The sequence below is a fragment of the Schistocerca serialis genome, chromosome 2 (genome assembly GCF_023864345.2).
Source record: "Schistocerca serialis cubense isolate TAMUIC-IGC-003099 chromosome 2, iqSchSeri2.2, whole genome shotgun sequence".
Taxonomy (NCBI): domain Eukaryota; kingdom Metazoa; phylum Arthropoda; class Insecta; order Orthoptera; family Acrididae; genus Schistocerca; species Schistocerca serialis.
Genome location: NC_064639.1, coordinates 972,206,537 through 972,212,376, shown reverse-complemented (window position 1 = coordinate 972,212,376; position 5,840 = coordinate 972,206,537).

Genomic DNA, 5,840 nt, shown 5'->3' with positions numbered 1-5,840 from the left:
CACTACTTCAGACATTAGTGGAATCCATTCCACGTCGTGTTGCACAGGGGCCCTACACGATATTTGGCAGGTATACCCATGCATATAAGGTCCTACAATAATTACACAAAATTTCTGGTTTAGTAATTTTTGAGAAAGGCGGTCTGCTTAAAAATATTTTTAAAATGGACACAAATAGTCTCGACCGCAAAAACATTTACTTTGATGGCCCTAGCCACACGACATTTCATTTTCACTTTGATGGTAACCGGTTTCGGTCCCATACCATGGTGGTAAGCGGCGGCGATGGACGGAGAGGTTGTTGTAACTACAGAAACGTCAACTGCAGTGTCCATTTTTAAAATGTCACCTTTAACCTGAAGTTCACGTTTGTTACCAAGAAGCTAATTATTTGAATTTTAATTTTAATAACACATAGAATGAAATATTCATTCCACAGTGGAGTGTGCGCTGATATGAAACTTCCTGGCAGATTAAAACTGTGTGCCGGACCGAGACTCGAACTCGGGACGTTTGCCTTTCGCGGGCAAGTGCTCTACCAACTGAGCTACCCAAGCACGACTCACGGCCCCTTCTGCAAGTTTTGCAGGAGAGGTTGTGTGAAGTTTGGAAGGCAGGAGGCGAGGTACTGGCGGAATTAAAGCTGTGAGGACGGGCCGTGAGTCGTGCTTGGGTAGCTCAGTTGGTAGAGCACTTGCCCGCGAAAGGCAAACGTCCCGAGTTCGAGTCTCGGTCCGGCACACAGTTTTAATGTGCCAGGAAGTTTAATAACACACATCTGAAAAAACTAAATAATTAATAGTAAGAGATTCGAATGTAATTTATTCTGGAGCAATTTGCCTTTAATTTTTGCGTAATTACATGTACACAAAAGTGTCACACATCTCACAGAAAGGAAAGTGATAGGCCTGTTGGTTTTTTCGTATAATTTGTTCCAGGAATGGGAAAGTTCGAACATATACTACATATCATTTTTCAGCTTGTTACTGTAGTATAAGAATAAATTATAATATTTGATATTTACTACTGTAGAATACGAGGGTGTACGGATATTGGGTCGAGGTATATGCATTTGAGATGTGACAATCTTTGATGCTGACCCAACGTAGAGTGCCATATGGCAAGTTTCGGTACTATCTAGATTCTTTCCCATTGTGATCTATTACCGGAATATTCGTGAGCTCGTAAAAAATGAATCGACGCTAATTTAGTAGGAAGCAATCTTCACTGTACTGTCCAAGACATGTAGCACTCGTGTGGAGGGCTGTCGCATTGTGAAGTCTCATTTTATACGCAAACATAGGAATTGGTTTTGCGAAGGCTTGTGTAATAAGACTTGGTAGTCTTGACAAGTGTTTCACGAGCGACTTTTTTTTCCCGAAATAAATGCTGATTTTCAAGGTTCGTCACTAACTAATTTCGTGGTGTTTACAATGTCATATTTGTAGATGCCTATAGTGAAAAGTGCTCGTTAGACGCTCTTAGTTTACTGCCACTGTCACTGAATGCAGAGAGCCACGACAGTATTGTGGCAATAAAGTAGTATGCGAGACGTCGTTGGTTCGCCTGAGATGGGGGGGGGGGGGGGGGGGGGGAGCGAACGGGTCGGATCGCTCGACTGTGTTGGACCGCGGCAGGTGGGGGCCTATAGCCGCCAGCAGACGATACGCGTGCAGATGATGCGCAAGCGGGTGATGCTGTAGGTGGCCATCTTGGTGGCTTCCGCGGCGACGATGAGAGCGACGGCCTGCTTCTCCACCACTGGAGGGTGCAACGTGGGCACCTCGTCCTCCGACAGGTTGATGCACGACCGCAGCCAGCCCGAGTTCCTGCGGGACACGTACAGTGTGTTAACTGTAAGACGGTAGAGTTGTGAGGGGAGTGAGGGGAGAGGAGGAAGCAAGCATTGGCTGCCGAGGGGAGGGGGCAAGGCAGGCCTACCAGTTGCAGTGCTGGCACTACAAATTGCGCGTCTTGCTTACACGAAAGCAGACGAAAGGCTTGGAAGTAAAACTCGCTTTAAATGTTGTTCGTAAACGAAACTGAAATCGTCATGTACATTAGAATATATATATATATATATATATATATATATATATATATATATATATATATATATATATGTGTGTGTGTGTTTGTCTACCATGCGCTCACAAACCATTCATCCGATTGCAATGAAACTTTGGTGAGTTGTTCTCCGAACGCCCGAAAGGAGTAATACACAATGTTTCAACAGTTAGGTCACTGTAGCATGCATAGCGCAATTGATTAGGCAAAGGCTTGTCACGCAGCGGACGCGGGTTCGATTCCCACTGCTCGCAATTTTATTTCATTCCCCGCAATGTTAAACTATTAATTATAAAATTTAAATATACTTAAACAGGTCATATAGTATAACGTAACCGTCAATCTCTATACAGGGTTATTACAAATGATTGAAGCGATTTCACAGCTCTACAATAACTTTATTATTTGAGAAATTTTCACAATGCTTTGCACACACATACAAAAACTCAAAAAGTTTTTTTAGGCATTCACAAATGTTCGATATGTGCCCCTTTAGTGATTCAGCAGACATCAAGCCGATAATCAAGTTCCTCCCACACTCGGTGCACAATGAGTTCGAAAGCATCGTTGATGCGAGCTCGCAGTTCCGGCACGTTTCTTGGTAGAGGAGGTTTAAACACTGAATCTTTCACATAACCCCACAGAAAGAAATCGCATGGGGTTAAGTCGGGAGAGCGTGGAGGCCATGACATGAATTGTTGATCATGATCTCCACCACGACCGATCCATCGGTTTTCCAATCTCCTGTTTAAGAAATGCTTCTGCTTTAGCCTTTTCCGTAAGATTTTCCAAACCGTCGGCTGTGGTACGTTTAGCTCCCTGCTTGCTTTATTCGTCGACTTCCGCGGCTACGCGTGAAACTTGCCCGCACGCGTTCAACCGTTTCTTCGCTTACTGCAGGCCGACCCGTTGATTTCCCCTTACAGAGGCATCCAGAAGCTTTAAACTGCGCATACCATCGCCGAATGGAGTTAGCAGTTGGTGGATCTTTGTTGAACTTGGTCCTGAAGTGTCGTTGCACTGTTATGACTGACTGATGTGAGTGCATTTCAAGCACGACATACGCTTTCTCGGCTCCTGTCGCCATTTTGTCTCACTGCGCTCTCGAGCGCTCTGGCGGCAGAAAGCTGAAGTGCGGCTTCAGCCGAACAAAACTTTATGAGTTTTTCTACGTATCTGTAGTGTGTCGTGACCATATGTCAATGAATGGAGCTACAGTGAATTTATGAAATCGCTTCAATCATTTGAAATAGCCCTGTATATAAAAATGAATGTTCGAGGGCTATCCACAAAGTACATTACGTTTTGGAATTAAAAATAAATAAAGTATTGGAAAAATTTTGTATTATACACAAATGAAAGCCACACTTAAATACTACTTTTCTACATAGTTGCCATTTAGATTAAGGCACTTATCGTAGCGATGGACGGGCTTGGAAATTCCTTCGTCGTAAAATTCGGCCGCCTGCGCCTTCAACCACGTGGTTACCTCTTTTGGGACAGAAAAGGTGTGATTTTTGTGGATTTCCTGGAAAGAGGCACTACAATAAACTCTCAAAGGTATTGCCAAACTCTGCACAACCTCAGAAGAGCAATACAAAACAAGCGCAGGGGAAAGTTGGGCTCAAAGACCTTGCTGATTCACGGCAACGCCCGGGCCCACACGGCAAATGCCACTCGTGAAGTTCTCGAATCTTTTAAGTGGGAGTTGTTTCCTCATCCGCCGTACAGTCCTGACATGGCACCGAGCGACTTCCACTTATTCCCAGCAATGAAGTGGGTGGCTATGCAGCGTTTTGATGACGACGCACAGCTTCAAGAAGAGGTAACCACGTGGTTGAAGGCGCAGGCGGCCGAATTTTACGACGAAGGAATTTCCAAGCTCGTCCATCGCTACGATAAGTGCCTTAATTTAAATGGCAACTATGTAGAAAAGTAGTATTTACGTGTGGCTTTCATCTGTATATAATAAAAAAATTCCAATTTTTTATTTATTTTTAATTCCAAAACGTAATGTTCTTTGTGGATAACCCTCGTATGTATGTCTGCCCTCTGTGCGTTCCCAAACCATTCATCCGACTGCGATGAAATTTTGGTGATTTGTTCTCCGTACGCCCACGAAGCTACCTAGCCGAAAAAAAAGAAATAAGACACATTCTTGAGGAGATATGACGTCATAAACAATGAGACGCACCGCGGGAAAATACCCAGATTTATGCATCCACTATTTGAGAATGAGAGCAGTTAACGACTAGCAACAAACGTTACATACAATTTCAAACCTTTACGAAAATTTTTATCGCTGACACCCCCCACAAAATAATGAAAGGAAAAAAGGTGGTCGCTTACTACATTTTCTCAGTACATACCGTAAATCTGCCGCAGTAGGCATGACGTTTTAATGTATTATTTCGTTACTATTAACTCCAATCGCAACATATTTCGCTTACAGTATTCACATATATCAGTAAATGCGCCGGCAAATTTGTCTCTTTACGTCATATAATTCAGGAGATATGACGTGGTAAACATCGAGATGCGTGAAAAAGTGCCGCGTGAGACATGACGTTTTGTTCTATTATTTCTTCACTACTAGCACTATTGTATTGTACAAGGTAGCCATTGTCGTCTGCTTCTTTGTTGTTTTGCTCTGTACTGTTCTGCGTGTTTTTATTGTGCAGTTGTGCTAAACATTATCAAAATGAGTGAAGAGACAGTTGCTGGCCCATCTCGGGAGTCGCCAACAACCAGTACCGGTAGGCCTACGGTTAGAAGGAAACCAGTATTACGTAGCGATGCTCACAAAATTATATTGCGTGTGACTGAATGCAGCGAAAGGGAAAGGGAGCAATCAGCTACGTAATGTTGGCAGCAGTCGGAACTGCGCGCCTACCGAAGCCTCCCGACGTTTACCGACTTCTACCGATTCAGGACTAGGGAGAGGTCTGCTATCTAAATTTGTAATCGAGGCTCACTGCTCGCATCACCGTGCAACTGTCTGTAGTGTCGTGCAAGTGCGTGACTACGGCAACAGTGAGTGGCAGTAGGTGATGGCAGTGCACGACACGTTATAGCGTCCCCAGTGCTATAGTACGAAAACATTTAAAAAACGGTATTTATAAGGAAGAGACATTTAAAAATTGAATAATATAGTGTATATATTTTATAATGTATTCGTAAAATAATAATTTCTCTCTGTAAGTTTCGAGTGCAAAGAAATATAACAAAATGATCTAAATAGACGACAAGATACGCTCTTTTGTTAATTTTTTAGTCGTCTTCACTTCTTCTCTTGTCATGGTTGCGTGTAGACGGACATCTTGCGAGTGGTGGCAAATGTAAGCATGTGTTGTTGTTGTTGTCTTCAGTCCTGAGACTGGTTTGATGCAGCTCTCCATGCTACTCTATCCTGTGCAAGCTTCTTCATCTCCCAGTACCTACTGCAACCTACATCCTTCTGAATCTCTTGGTCTCCCTCTACGATTTTTACCCTCCACGCTGCCCTCCAATGCTAAATTTGTGATCCCTGGATGCCTCAGAACATGTACTACCAACCGACCTTCTTCTAGTCAAGTTGTACCACAAACACCTCTTCTCCCCAATTCTATTCGATACCTCCTCATTAGTTATGTGATCTACCCATCTAATCTTCAGCATTCTTCTGTAGCACCACATTCCGAAAGCTTCTGCTCTCTCCTTGTCCAAACTATTCATCGTCCACGTTTCACTTCCATACATGGCAACACTCCATACAAATACTTTCAGAAACGACT